At 38.4% G+C, this 16492-nt stretch overlaps 1 pseudogene; it reads left to right on the top strand.

Moving 5' to 3' along the window:
* Positions 1-3354: 3354 nt before the first annotated feature.
* On the top strand, positions 3355-10580 carry LOC144308831 (small ribosomal subunit protein uS7m pseudogene; annotated as a pseudogene).
* Positions 10581-16492: the final 5912 nt, after the last annotated feature.

The following is a 16492-nucleotide window of genomic DNA, read 5'->3' on the forward strand; positions in this document are numbered from 1 at the left end:
TTAGCGCTGCTCAAGGGGACAGAACAGTGGCCTCCCAAGCAATAGAGCCATTGAGTCATGCTCATCTCTCTTAAAAGGGTGGTAAGTGAATTACTTCGTGAGTTCAAAGACCAGAATCTGGCACAAACACTTCTTGGGATGCTCTCCCTACCCCTGGTCGTAGGCTCTTATAAGATCCAAGGTAATGAAAGAAATATGAGAATTCAGTTGCAGCTCTGACACTTTATTGACTATAAGACCTTGAGCAAATCATTTTACTGGTCTAAGCTTATATAATTATGATGACAATATTTACCTCACAGGATGGTTGTGAAAATTAAGTTTCATTTATGATAATATATAGCAGAGTACTTGGCAGTAAACTGCTGCAACATTCATTTTTTATTCCTTTCTCATAATTTGGTTTGAAGTCATTGCTATACCAATCCCTCAAGGGCAGTGAGCTTCTATAGCCACTGTTTAGCTCAGAGCAACACCCTTTCCAATGGACACTGTATGCCATTTAATAAGGCCGACTTTATGGGCTGGCAGTTAGGAAGAGTTGCATTGTAATCATCAGTTACCAGTATAGAATGACAGAGTAGCAAGCAAGTTATGGTTTTAATGCTGAGGATACTTTTCTTTTTCTTAAAAATTTTAACCCGCCTATTTTCACATGTTTTAAATCATGTTCAAAAATTAGATAAAACAAAACTTGGATTTACTTAATAGATCAATTAAAGCAAAGGCTCTCAGTGGTACAAGGGAGGCCATGCAGTTTTTCTGAAAACCTAATAAATGATCAAATCCTTTCACCTCTGGAGAAAAATACACATACACACTAAATTATTCATTCAGATGATGGAGGTTTACAGACTCCCCACAGACCATCGACAAAACCCAGGCTAAGAAACCCTAATATGTGCACCATCACTCACTTACCATACTTTCCCTAGTAAAGTAGGAGCCTAAGCCCTTCCTAACCCTAAGAGCAACCTGGAAGGCTGTTAAAACCCCATAGAAGACTTGTGTGGGCTCCTTTAACAGACACTTAGGTTCTCACAATGACTACATGCAGCATATGTCTAGGCAATGATGGGGTTGCCATGGTGAGGTGATTAGGAACTCAGTTTTGTAGTTTAGCCAATATGTTTTCCAGCTTCTGTAAATCAGGCCAAATGGAACACAGGTTGGGGAGAAGAGTTCAAAGAAAATGAAGTTTTCTTGAAGGGTCTCATTCAAAGTTTAGGGGTCATTTTCTCCACATTGCTTGCAATATGACAAGTATACTGGAAAATGCTTCTACTCCATTGTCAAGAACTGCTCCCTACCTTCCTAGTTCTGCTTTTTTGCTAATGGGGATTTCAGAATAGCAACCTGTCCACGCTCTGATTCTCAGATATCAAGAGTCAAACAGTGAGAGATCTGTTTTCCAGGTGACAAACGCTGGGGGAGGCAAAGATAAAATAGGCTGCATACAGCAAATAACAAGAATCAGACATCAGACAAAAAGCAAGTGGTAAACTATGTTCAATTAACTTCTATTATTACATATTTTTTAAACTTTCAGTGTAGGCATGGCATGGTTATTCTTAACCCATCTCCCTCCTACAGAGAGCTATGTTTTAAGGGTCGGAACACAGTATCATTCAGATATAAAGATAACAATCCTGGCCTTCCCCAAGAAAATGTGAATGCAGAGTTTCTCCTCCTTAAGAATCATTCCTAGTCCTTCAACCCTTGTGATTAAAGATATGCTTTTGAGGTATGCCTGGCTGGCTCAGTCAGTAAAATATGCAACTCTTGATCTTGGGGTTGTAAGTTCAAGCCCCGCGTTGGGTATGGAGATTACTTTAAAAAAATAAAATCTTAAAAAAAATGTTTTTGAGAGAATGCTGGTCAAGTCAAGTCAGGAGTGCAAGCTGTGGCTGAAGAACAAGACATATGTAGTTCTAGGCGGGGATGATATACAAAGAGAACATTAAGGTCAATGGTAGCTCTGAAAAGAAAATTAGCTTGAGTGATTTTGCATGATTTTCAAAATGATTCTGAAATTAATTCGTAAAGAATACATTGAAATGTGACGGAAAAAGGAGAAATTGAAAGAGAACCTTAGAACTGCAAAAATAGGATTCATCTTGTTATAATATTCAGCCAACACAGGAAAGCACCTCTTAACTTAATGTCTTCAGAAATGAGAACCACTGAGATATACAAACAACAGTTATGCCACCTATTCATGGGACTTAAAGGATGAATACAAATATTTCCACCAATAGGGAAAATAGGCTTTGAACTTTTCAAGGGTTGGTCCTGCATTTTCTGTTCTACTCTGGCTATATTTCCTTCCTAAAAGACCCTATCTAGTCCCAGGCTTTAAACACCATCTATATACCAATTATTCTCAAATTTATTTCTCCAGCCCTGACTTCCTCCAGATTTATATACTCAACTGTCTACTTCATTGCAATTCTCAGGGTAACCAATAAAAAATAACTAAAATAGGGATCCCTGGGTGGCGCAGCGGTTTAGCGCCTGCCTTTGGCCCAGGGCGCGATCCTGGAGACCCGGGATCGAATCCCACGTCGGGCTCCCGGTGCATGGAGCCTGCTTCTCCCTCTGCCTGTGTCTCTGCCTCTCTCTCTCTCTCTGTGTGACTATCATAAATAAATAAAAATTAAAAAAAAAGAATAAAAAAAAATAACTAAAATATATAGAGAAAATAAAATGAGAAGGGAATCAAAATGGTACCCAAAAAACCCACAATAGGCAATACTGAAGAAAATGAGGAACAAAAATAATATAAGCAATATAGAAAATAGCAAAATGGCAAAATTAAGTCTTTCCTTTAAAAAAAATCTTAAAATACACATTTATTTATGTAGTTTTTCCTTTCTTTCTTTGTTATTGTTTTTTTTAAGATTTTATTTAATTATTCATGAGAGACAGAGAGAGACAGAGACATAGGCAGAGGGAGAAGCAGGCTCCCTGTGGGGCGCACAATGTGGGACTTGATCCCAGGACCCCGAGATCACAACCTGAGCCAAAGGCAGAGGCTCAACCACTGAGCACCCCTGGTGCCCAATTTTTATTTATTTTTTTAGTATTAAGTTTTCCCTTATCAATACACAGATTAAATGTAAATCAGTTAAACTCACCTCTTAAAAGGCAGATTGGCAGTATGTATTTAAAAAATGATTCATCTATATCTTATCTACAACAGACTCACTTTAGAACTAAAGACAGAAATATGTTTAAAATAAAAGAATGGAAAAAATTTATTCCATGCAAAAAGTAAACAAAAGAGAGCTTGAGTGGCTATACTAATAGCAGACAAAATAGACTTTAAGTCAAAAGTTGTTATGAGACCAAAAAATGACATCATATATTGATAAAAGCTCAATTCATCCAGAAGATAAAATAATTACAGACATACGCACAAATAAAAGAGCCCCAAAAATACGTGAAACAATCATTGACAAAATTGAAGAGAAAAATAGGCAGTTCTATCAGTTCTATAATAATAGTTGGAGACTTCAATTCTCTACTTTCAATAATCAATAGACATCTAGACCAAAGTTCAATAGCGAAATAGAGGATTTAAGATTTTTTTATTTTATTTATTTATTTTTTAAGATTTTATTTATTTATTCATAGACACAGAGAGGGAGAGGCTGAGACACAGGGAGAGGGAGAAGCAGGCTCCATGCAGGGAGCCTGACATGGGACTGGATCCCGGGTCTCCAGGATCACACCCCAGGCTGCAGGCGGCGCCAAACCGCTGCGCCTCTAGGGCTGCCCGGAAATAGAGGATTTAAACAACAGTATAAACCAAAAATACACCTAACAAACATACAGAACACTTCACCTGTCAACAGAATACATATCCTTCTCAAGTGCACATGGAATATTCTTCAGGATAGACCATATTTTAGGCTGCAAGTCTCAATAAATTTAAAAAGATAGAAATTATACAAAATATCTTCTCTGACCAAAATGAAATGACTCTAGAAATCAAGAACAAGGAAAACTGGAAAATTCACAAATGTGTGGAAATTAACATACTCTTAACGAATGGGTAAAAGAAAGCAAATTACAAGGGAACTCAGAAAATACTTTGATACAAATAAAAATGAAAACACAGCATACCAAAACTTATAGGAGGCAGTGAAAGCAGTGCTCAGAAAAAAATGCATACCCCTAAATGCATACATTAAAACAAGAACTATTTCTCAAAGTAATAACCCAACTTTATGCCTTAAGGAATTAGAAAAAAGAAAAGTAAACTAAACTCAAAGCTAGCAGAAGAAATAATGAAAAGCAGAGATCAGTGAAATACAGAATAGAAAATCAAAGAGTCATAAAACAAAAAGTTGGTTTATTTAAAAGATCATCAAAATTGACAAAGCTTTACCTAGACTGAGAAAAAAATCTAAATAATGAAAATCAGAAATAATGATTTCTTTTTTTTTAGAAATACTGATTTCTGAGGCAATATTATTCCAAACTTTAGAGAAATTTAAAAAATTATAAATGAATATTTTGAATAATTTTACACCAGTAAATCACCAAACTACTAAATTTAATTTTTTTTTAAATTTTTATTTATTTATGATAGTCACAGAGAGAGAGAGAGAGAGGCAGAGACACAGGCAGAGGGAGAAGCAGGCTCCATGCACCGGGAGCCTGATGTGGGATTCGATCCCGGGTCTCCAGGATTGCGCCCTGGGCCAAAGGCAGGTGCCAAACCGCTGCGCCACCCAGGGATCCCAACCAAACTACTAAATTGACTTAAGATGAAATAGAAAATCTATGGAGCAACTGGGTGGCTCAGTCAGTTAAGTGTTGGACTCTTGATTTTGGCTCAGATCATGACCTGATCTCAGGGTCATGAGATGGAGCTGGTGTCAGGGTTCTGAGCTCACTGGGGAGTCCACTTGAGATTCTTTCTCTCCCTTTCTCTTTGCCCCCCTCCTTGCATGCTTGCACTCTCTCTCTCTCTCTCAAATAAATAAGCAAATAAATATTTTTAGTATATGTGCTGCCGAAGCGAGCACAATAAGCAAATAAATAAATAAAATTTAAAAAATAGATAAAATAGAAAATCTGAACATACCTGTGATAAGTAAGAAGATCAAACCAATAATCCAAAACCTCTCAACAAAAAAAGTCCAGGCTTCACTAGTAAATTCTACCAAACATTTAAAGAAAAATTAACATTATCAGCATCCTCTTTTCTCAAGTATTATTGATCTCTCAGGTGTAAGAATATACAAAGTTCCTTCTTGTCATGCATTTCAGTTCCTAGAACCCTTTTCTCTCAAATCTTTTATTCTTTTTAAGATTTTATTTATTTACTCATGAGAGACACAGAGAGAGAGGCAGGGACACAGGCAGAGGGAGAAGCAGGCTCCACGCAGGGAGCCCGACATGGGATTCGATCCCGGGTCTCCAGGATCACACCCTGGGCCAAAGGCAGCACTAAATTGCTGAGCTACCGGGGCTTCCCCCATTTGTTTTTTTAGAACCCTTTTCTGTCAAATCTTTATTTTTTTTAAATTTTTATTTATTTATGATAGTCACAGAGAGAGAGAGAGAGGCAGAGACATAGGCAGAGGGAGAAGCAGGCTCCATGCACCAGGAGCCCGACGTGGGATTCGATCCTGGATCTCCAGGATCGCGCCCTGGGCCAAAGGCAGGTGCTAAATCGCTGTGCCACCCAGGGATCCCTCAAATCTTTAAACAATTGGCTTATTCTTATCCTCAGATCTCAGTTTGTTTCTCCTTCATGGAGGCCTTCCTAAATCATGCTAACAGGTTCTTTAATAAACAGCACACTGTAAAAAAAAATAATAAAAATAAAATAAAATAAAATAAACAGCACACTGTTTATTTCAGAACACTTACCCTGAAACTAACCTTCCTCATTTACTTGTTTGCCATTTAATCTTGTTTGTCTTCTCTCTAAATTGAAGTGCTATGAAGGCAGAAGCCTGGTTCATCTTATTCTCAGTTGTGTAGCCAGAGCCTAGCAAAATATCTGACACATAGTAGGCATTCAGTGAATTTTAGTGAATTAATAAGTAAAAGGAAACATTTTATACAACTCTTAGACATTAGGGGTGCCTGGCTGGCTCAGTTGGAAGAGCATGTGACTCTTGATCTCAGGGGAGGGGGTGTCATGAGTTCAATCCCCATATTGGGTGTAGAGATTACTTAAATAATTTTTTTAAAACCCCTTAGATATTAATCAGTGACTAAAAATTTGACATAAGAAATAACTAGGTTTCAACTTCATATTTAGCAAACTAAAATACATTTGTCTCTGATCTATTCCATTTCTCCCCCCTCCAACCTTTTAAAGATATCAATTATTAAATATTCCCCTAGAAATTTAAGGTGAAGAATGATTTTTTTCTCACTGTAGCTAAATATTATCTTGGCATTACTAAATATCCTTTGGCATTACTCTTCAGACAACCAAATATCATAGTCCCTTTAAGGAGGCTACTAAAAAAGGCCAAATTACTAATGCTTTATTTGGCCATAAACTTAAAATAATAAACAAATAAACAAAAGTCATTCTAGATACTATTAATAAGTAATAGTAAATATATCAGTATTCCCTAAAGGGAGATCCTGACTAGTAAGACACTGCCTGAGTGTTAAGCATATCAGCCTCAGACACAGAGTTTATTCTCAGCCTACATTCTCACAAGAGTCTCCGACCACGCTGAAATGAGAGGAGAAATGACAGCTTCATTTCAGCCACATTTTCTCTTTTTTAAAATATTTTATTTATTTATTCATGAGAGACACAGAGAGAGAAAGGCAGAGACATAGGCAGAGGGAGAAGCAGGCTCCATGCAGGGAGCCTTATGCAGGACTCAATCCCCGACTCCAGGATCACACCCTGAGCCAAAGGCAGATGCTCAAACTCTGAGCCACCCAGGTGTCCCTGAGCCACATTTTCAAAAGGCAATTTGCCTGATTTTTTTTTTTTTTTTGAGAGAGAGAGCACAAGCAGGGGGTGAGGAGGGACAGAGGGAGAGAGAGAATCCCAAGCAGGCTCCATGCCTAGCGTAGAGCCTGGTGCAAGGCTTGATCTAGCGACCCTGAAATCATGACCCAAACTGAAATCAAGAGATGAACACTTAACCAACTGAGCCATCCAGTTACCCCTTGCCTGATTTTTTTTTTTTTGTTAAAGATTTTATTTATCCATTTGACACAGAGAGAGAGAGCACAAGCAGGGGGAGCAGCAGGCAGAGAGAGAGGGAAAAGCAGGCTCCAGGTGAAGCAGGGAGCCTGATAACAGTGCTCGATCACAGGACCTCAGGATCATGACCTGAGCCAATGGCAGATGCTCAACCAGCTAAGCCACCCAAGTGCCCTGCCTGATTTTTTAAAATGCTGGTTTAGATTTCTAAAACTATTACCCACAATTGTCAAATGGCCAGAAATTCTGAACAAGTATCTTATAATCCTGTGAGTTCTCACAATAAAAATGACCCCAAAATTTAGTTGAGGCACTTGTACTACTATGAAGTCCCTAAACACTAAAAGATTACCCAGTTCCACACTTTACTTAGAGGTCAGAAAGGGAAAAAACAAATTAAATATTGTCAGCATTTAGGACCCATCACATAACTAGAAATACTCTCCCTAAAAATGTTCATCATTTTAGCTAACACGTATTGAATGCTTACAATGGACCAGGTTTTTCTAAGGGTTTATAATTTTTATTGCATATAAATCAACAATAATTCAAAAAGGCAAGTACTACCATGATGCTCACTTTACCACTGAAGAAACCAAGGCTCTGAAAGGTTAGATAACTTGCCAGAGGCTAACAAGTAGTTAACAGAAAAGCTAGCAGTAGAAGCCATGTAGTCTATTCCTTTGACAGTATTATCTAAAGGGGTTATACATTGAGGCACTGGTTGGCACAGTTGGTAGAGCATATGACTCTTGATCTTGGGGTTGTAAGTTCAAGCCCAAGGTAGGTGTAGAGTTTACTTAAATAAAAATAAACAAAATAAAGAGGATATGGATTCTACATCTTAATACATCAACATTCACTCAATAGACTCAGTTAATATGCACAACTCTAGTAGTCTTACCCTTACTTTTCTGTCCTTTTTCCAACTGAAAATCCTGAGCAACAGCAGTTAAGATGCTTATAGCAAAAGCTATCATTTCATGTTGAAAAAGAAGGGGAGAAAATTCTATGAACTATAAAAAAGTGATTGCATTTCCAGGATAGTAGCAAACCATATACCCCTAGGTTACCTTGTTGTGGTCATAAAGTCTGCCAGTTACAACACTATTTCTGTAACTTTTGTAGCCTTGGACTACAGTTTACTATTATTGACCTCAAAGCTAATCACTGTATCTATCTCCACTCTAACAAAAACCACTTTAGGATAAGTGCAAGAGCTAAGTCTTCATTTGGTGCAAGGATAACTCAGGCTTCCAATTTCTGTTTCTATTTCCACCTTGGTATAAGTGCCATATCTTTCAGCAGACATAATCATATAAGCCATTAATGGGTATCACCTCAGGAGGAGTCAGAGGATGAGATCCAACACAAAGCCTCTTCTGCAATCTCCCACCAGCATTAGAGAGCCCATTAATCCTAGGCAGTTCTGCTTTCCTTCAAAGAGATAAAGGAGCTCCTATTTCCAAGGAGATCAGGGATAGATGAGGTGAGAGGCAGCAATGACTTTTATAGTGACAAGAATATTTATTACCTAGTAATAAAAGTTTTCTTGTGTTTTAATATAATTATTCTGATGCCATATCAAAATAGCTACATCAAAATAACTCCAGTTTCTAAAATGGCTATATCTAATTATTCCCTAGACTTCTGATTCTGTGATAAGATGGAGGAGGAAATGTACTTCTCCATATTCCTTTCACTAAGTATAATTACCAACCATAAACATTATATATAAAAACATAAGATGACTCTGAGAGGTGGAGAGAATAAAGACCAGGTAGGGACCTTGAGACTTATGGAATGGCATGATGTTAAATTCCCTTAGTTTTCCTTTTGCCTAATATATCCTGGATTGGATGCAGTAGAATCTTGTAACCAGGACACACCCATGAATGTAGACTAAAAATGCTCCAAGTAAAACCTGTTGTCTCTAGCCAAAGGACCAGGATAAAGGCAGCCTAGTAAGACAGAAAACTTTTAGACAATAATCACCTTATTCTAGCCAAGTATCATGGGATAAAAATTGTGGTTACACACTACCCATGACAGAATAAGCCAGGTAGGAAACATAGACTTCTACCTTTACAAAGCTATAACTAGTCATCTCTTCCCCTATACTAGGTTGGTGACAAAAAAGGGCAGAGTAGACAGCCAGAATTTTCATTCTGACCAGTGGTAAAGAGGCCACCCCCCCTTCCATGGTGATGGTAGAGACCATGTCAGGAGCAGTAATGAGACACCCTTTCTCCTCTCAGCCAAGGTAATGTCAGCAGACTTGAAATTTTATCCCTGTCCAAAAATAAGGCTCTTACTCGTAGAATGTTAAAGGAGGCCTAGTAGGAAATATGCATTTCCATCCCTAATTGGCAGTAATGAGGCAACATACCATTTCCCACACTTGCGTGGTAACTGAGGAGTCCTATAAAAGTTTAATAAGATCCAGAGTCTCATAACATAATAGCCCCAATTACCGGGATACACAAATATAATCATTTATCATACTAAGAATCAGGAAAATCTGAATGAGGAAAAGAAAACCATCAGATTAAAACAAGAAGACACAAAGAATAGAATTATGTGACAAGGATGACAGTCATCATAGTGTTTCAATGAAAAATTGTGTAGAAGGTTGACAAAAATGAAAAGTTAGAAAGTCCCAAAGTTCCCATCAAATATAGTGTCCCAGTAAAAGAAAAAAAATAGAAGACATAAAGAAAAATCAAATTTCAGAACTGGAAATATAATTACCAAAATGAAAAATTGCTAGAAGGAGCCAACAGCAGAACAGTGTTGATAGGGAAAAGAATGGGTGGATATAAAGATAGGATAGTAGAAATTACCCATTCTGAGAAATATGAGCAGGAACTCAGGAAGACAGCTTATCAAACCTGCCACAGTGACAAAAACAAACTCTGTTTGAAGACCCAGTGTCAGTAAATTCACCAACATGATGATGAAAGAAGGAAACAAAGTACTAGCCAAATCCCTAATGATGCAGACTCTAGAAGCTGTGAAAAAGGAGTTTGAGAAGTACCATGCTGCTTCTGCATAGGAATAGGCAACCATCCAATGCAACCCCTACACCATCTTCCACCAAGCACTGAAAAACTATGAGCCTGTGATTGGGCTGGTACCCATCTTCAGAGATGGCCATTTCTACCAAGTTCCTGTGCCACTAACTGATCAGCATCATTGCTTCCTGGTCATGAAGCAGATGATTACTGAGTTCAGAGAGAAGAAACACTGGTGGATGCTGATGCCAGAGAAGTTGTCAAATAAGCTGCTGGAGGCTTTTCACAGACAGGGCCCTGTGAGCAAGAAGAAGCTTGACATGCACAAAATGGCCAAGGCCAACCATTCCCTGGCTCACTACTGCTAGTGATAGATGGAGGGTACAGGTTCAAGGAAGAGCCCAGGGCCCTCTGCTGCAAGAAACAACAAGACCCACTAACATGGTGAAAAACACTTATGTGTTAAGGATATAGCTCCTTTTTAAAGGCAGGCCTCGGGATCCCTGGGTGGTGCAGTGGTTTGGCGCCTGCCTTTGGCTCAGGGCGTGATCCTGGAGACTCCGGATCAAATCCCACATCGGGCTCCCGGTGCATGGAGCCTGCTTCTCCCTCTGCCTGTGTCTCTGCCTCTCTCTCTCTCTGTGTGACTATCATAAATAAAAGTTAAAAAAAAAAAAAAGGCAGGCCTCATAAGAATGGAGTAAAATATTTATTGCTTGTAAGTCCTTTCTTTAGGGGCTAGAACTTGCTCTTCCTGCCACATATCCTTACAAAGAGGGAACATATAATTTTGTATTTCCCCTAGGAAACTTATGGGGCATCCAGCCACTCTTCCCTCAATTCAGGATAGAATTTAGGATAATACTAAAGGAAGTAGGGTTGTTTTTATTTTTGTTTTTGTTTTTAAGATTTATTTATTTATTTATTTGAGAGAGAGAGAGAGAGAGTATGGGGGGAGGAGCAGAGAGAGAGGGGATAGAGAATCCCAAGCAGACTCTACACTGAGTGCAAGCCTGATGCAGGGCTCCAGCCCCTGAGATCATGAATTTATCTGAAACCAAGAGTCTGATGCTCAACTGACTATACCACCCAGGCACCCCAAGAAGCAGTTTTAATATTAGAAAAGGCTTATTAGAAAATTCTCACCCTGGACTGGTATGGCATGTGATGTGGTTCTGACATTTACTAAAACCAACTGAGAATTTAATTTTTTTTTAAGATTTTATTTATTTATTCATGAGAGACACACAGAGAGAGGGAGAGACATAGGCAGAGGGAGAGGCAAGCTCCTCACAGGGAGCCTGATGTGGGACTCTATCCCCGGACTCTGGGATCATGACCTGAGCCAAAGGCAGACATTCAACCACTGAGCCACCCAGGCACTCCACAACTGGAAAAATTTTTTTTTAAGTAAAAAGAAATAACCAATTCTAAACAACAGAAAAAAATAGATGGGAAAAAAATATTTAGGGATCTATGGTTCTATAACAAAAGATCTAACATTCATACCATCAGATTCCTATAAAGTGGTAAGAAAGAGTGGCGCTAAAGTAGTATTAAAAGAAACAATGCCTGAGGAGTACTTGGATGGCTCAACTGGTAGAGTGTGTGACTCTTGATCTCAGGGCCCTGAATTCAAGCCACACCATTGAGTATAGAGGTTACTTTAAAACAAGCAAACAAATAAATAAACGAAAAGAAATAATGCCTCTCTCTGATGAATAAATAAATAAAATCTTAAAAAAATAAAAATAAAAGATTTATTCATTCATGAGACACACACACACACACAGAGAGAGAGAGAGAGAGAGAGAGGCAGAGACACAGGCAGAGGGAGAAGCAGGCTCCATGCAGGGAGCCCAACGTGGGATTCGATCATGGGACTCGATCCCGGGACTCCAGGATCACGCCCTGGGCCCAAGACAGGCACCAAACGCTGAGCTACCCAGGGATCCCCTGGGTGCTCCCTTCTCTACACAACTTCCATTTGTGGCTTTACCTCGAGGCCAAAAGGGAGTGGGACACTATTTTTAGATGCTAAGCAAAGAAATATCAACCCAGAATTCCATATCCGGTGAAAATATTCTTCATGACAAAAGGACAAACCAAGACTATCTCAGATGAAAGGAAATTAAGAGAATATTTCACCAGCAACCCACCCTAAAAGAATAGCTAAAGAAAATTAATGAAGCAGGAAGGAAATAATAAAAGAAGGAATCTTAGAGATGCCTGAGTGGCTCAGTGGTTGAGCACCTGCCTTTAGCTCAGGGCATGATCCTGGAATCCCTGGATTGAGTCCCACATCCCTGGATTGATCCTGGAATCCCTGGATTGAGTCCCACATGGAGCCTGCTTTTCCCTTTGCCTATGTCTCTGCCTCTGTGTGTGTGTGTCTTTCATGAATAAATAAATAAATAAAATCTTTTAAAATAAGTAAATAAAAGAAGGAATCTTGAAACATTAGGAAGGAAGGAAGTATAATTAAGAGTAAAAAATTGGGTAATAAAATAGACCTCCCTTTTCCTCAAGTTTCTACACACTAAAAACGAACTATTTGAAAAAGAAATCTTAAAAAAAAAAAGAAATCTTAAGAAAGCACATGTACAATATCATCAAAAAATCCCAAAATACTTAGGATAAATTTAGCCAAGGAGTGAAGCTCTATACTGTGAAAACTGAAGAAAATGCAAATAAATGGAAAGATATCCCATGTTCATAGGTTGGAAGAATATTGTTAAAATTTCCATACTACCCAGTGCCATTTGTAGATTCAATGTAATCTCTACCAAAATTCCAATGCCATTTTTTTCACAGAAATAGAACAAAAAAATCCTAAAACTTACAAAATACCCTGAAGAGTCAAAGCAATCTTGAGAAAGAACAAAGCTAGAGACATCACATTCCAGATTTCAAACTATATTACAAAGTGATAGTAACCAAAACAGTATGGTACTGGCATCAAAACAGGCACGTAGACCAAAGGAACACAGTTAAAAGCCCAGAAATAAACCCACACATATATGGTCAACTAATATGTGACAAGGGAGCCAAGAAAAGGCAATGGGGAAATGATAGTCTCTTTAATAAATGGTGTTTGGAAAACTGGATAATCACTGGAAAAGAATGAGCCCTGATTTTTTTTAAAGGTTTTGTTTATTTGAGAGAGAAAGTGAGAGAGAAAGAGATAGAGAAAGAGAGACAGTACAAGCAGGGGGAGGGGCAAAGGGAGAGGGAGAAGCAGACTCCTCTCCAAGCAGGGAGCCCAACATAGACCCTGAGATCATGACCTGACCAAAGGCAGATGCTTAACTGACTGAGCCTACCAGTTGCCCCAGAATGAGCATTGATCTTATACTACTAACAAAAATTAACTCAAAATATTTTAAGGACATAAATATAACACTCGATAACTTATAGCTCCTAGATAAAGACATAGGAACAAAGCTCTTTGACATTGGTCTTGGCAATGATTTTTTGGATACAATGCCAAAACCACAGGCAAAAAAAGCAAAAATAAATCATCAAGGGGGGTTTACTCAAACTAAAAACCTTCTCCACTGCAAAAGAATCAATCAATAAAATGAAAAGACAACCTATGGAATGGGAGAAAATATCTGCTAACCATCTATCTGATAAGAAGTTAATACACAACTCATACAACCCAATAGCAAAAAGAAAGAAAAAAAGAAAAAAACCTTTAAAAAATCCAATTTAAAAATGACCAGAAGAACTGAATAGACATTTTTCAAGAGAGATATACAAATGGACAATAGGTACATAAAAGGGGCTCAACATCACTAATCATCAGGGAAATTCAAATAAAAACCACCTGTTAGTATGGCTGTTATAAAAAAGACAAGAGATAACAATGTTGGTAAGGATGTGGAGAAAAGAAGACCTTTGTGCACTGGTGGTGGGAATGTAAATTGGTACAACCATCATGGAAAAAAGCATAGGGGTTTTTCAAAAAATGAAAACTAGAACTATCATATGATCCAGCAATCTCACTTCTGGGTATACATCCAAAGCAAATTAGGATCTCAAAGAGATATCTGGACTCCCATGTTCATTGCAGCATTATTCACACTAACCAAGACACTGAAACAGACTAAGTGTCTAAGGATGAATGCAATAAGATGTGACACACACAGACATACACACACAATGGAATGTTTAGCTATGAGACAGCAGAAAGGCCTGCCATTTGCAACATTTGGACCTTGAACGTTTTTTTTTTAAGATTTTATTATTTATTCATGAGAGACACAGAGAGACAGAGACACAGGCAGAGGGAGAAGCAGGCACCATGCAGGGAGCCCGACGTGGGACTTGATCCAGGTCTCCAGGGTCACACCCTGGGCTGAAGGCGGTGCTAAACCGCTGAGCCACCTGGGCTGCCCTGGACCTTGAAAGTTTTATGCTAATTGAAATGTCAGAGAAAGACAAATATTATATGATATCACTTATATGTGAAATCTTACAAAGCCAAATCTGGGCTACCTGGGTGGCTCACTCAGTTGTGTCCAACTTCATTTTGGCTCAGGTCATGATTCCAGGGTCATGAGATTAAGCCCCGCATCAGACTCTGTGCTGGTAATGGAGTCTGCTTAAGATTCTCTCTCTCCTCTCCCTTTGCCCCTATTCTGCCTCACCACACCGTCTAAAAATAAATTAAAAATAAAATAAAAATAAATAAAAATCCAAACTCACAGAAGAGAGAGTAGAATGGTTCTTGCCAGGGTTCCAGGGGTAGGAGAAATGGGAATGTGTTGGTCAAGGGTACAAACTTCTGATTATAAGAGACTAAATTCTGGAGATCTAATGTATAGCATGATGACTTAGTGAACACTACATTACATATTTGAAAGTTGCTAAGGGAGTAAATTTTAAATGTTCTCATCACACCAAAAAAATGATAATTATGTAAAGTGATGGAAGTGCTAACTAACCTTACTGTCGTTATCATTTTATTTGTTTATTTATTTTAAAAATATTTTCTTTATTTGTTCATGAGAGACACATAGAGAGGCAGAGACATAGTCAGAGGGAGAAACAGGCTCCCGTGCAGGGAGCCTGACGTGGGACTCCATCCCGGGTCTCTAGGATCAGGCCCTGGGCTGAAGGCGGCGCTAAGCCACTGAGCCACCCGGGCTGCCCTCGTTATCATTTTATAATATAAACATATACCAAATCACCATGTTTTATACCTTAAACTTAAACAATGTTATATATCAATTATATCTCAGTAAAGCTGGAGGAAAAATTAGAAGTAGGAAGGGGGGCATAAAGGGAGGGAAGAAAGAAAAAGAAAAAGGGATAAGACTATAGAAAAAAAGTTAAAAAAAAAAAAAAACTGTCCTCACAAAGGATCTGATTTCAATTGAATCATTCTGTGGAGCAATGTATTTTCCAGGACATTGTTGAAAATAATAGAACAATTAGCCAGCAATTAGTGGAGCTTGATAGCTGGGTGTTCTCAGGGAAAGAGACAAAAACAACTATCATTCTAAGGTGACTGCATATGCCCAATGCTGTGTCCTCTGAGAAGTATCAGAAGCTCATAATATACAGAGGAAATGCATTTCATTAAATATGATCCAGTTTAAAAAAAAAATCCATTTAGCCAGAAACAAATAAACAAATAAGTATAACAAGCATCCCCACAAACACAGGTGTGGTGGAATGCGGACCTGTAACCAAAGTTGCTACAATATGTTACATAAAATGTCCCATTTCCAGCAAAGAAAATTACAAGACATGCAAAGAAACAGCAAAGTCTGACCCATATATGGAGGGAAGGAGGCAACAGAAATTGCCTGAGAGTGAATGAATGTCAGATTTAATGAACAAAGATCTCAAAGTAGCCAGTAAAAAACATTCAAAGCAGTAAAGAATGTCATGCTTACACAAGTAAAGGTATCATACCAATGTCTCATCAAAGAGACTGTCAATAAGAAAATATAAACTGTAAAAAAGAACCAAATGGAAACTCTGAAGCTTAAAGTATGATAACTTAAAAGAAAAATTTACCAGAAGGGCTCAAGATGATTTGAACAGCCAAAAGAAAGAATTAGCAAAAAAGAAAGGAAGGAAGGATTTTTAAAAAGATTTTATTTATTTATTCATGAGAGACACAGAAAGAAAGAGGCAGAGACACAGGCCGAGGGAGAAGCAGGCTCCTTGCAGGAAGCCCGATGTGGGATTCGATTCCTGGACTCCAGGATAACGCCCTGAGCTGAAGGCAGATGCTCAACCACTGGGCCACCCAGGCGTCCTGAAA

The sequence above is a fragment of the Canis aureus genome, chromosome X (genome assembly GCF_053574225.1).
Source record: "Canis aureus isolate CA01 chromosome X, VMU_Caureus_v.1.0, whole genome shotgun sequence".
Taxonomy (NCBI): Eukaryota; Metazoa; Chordata; class Mammalia; order Carnivora; family Canidae; genus Canis; species Canis aureus.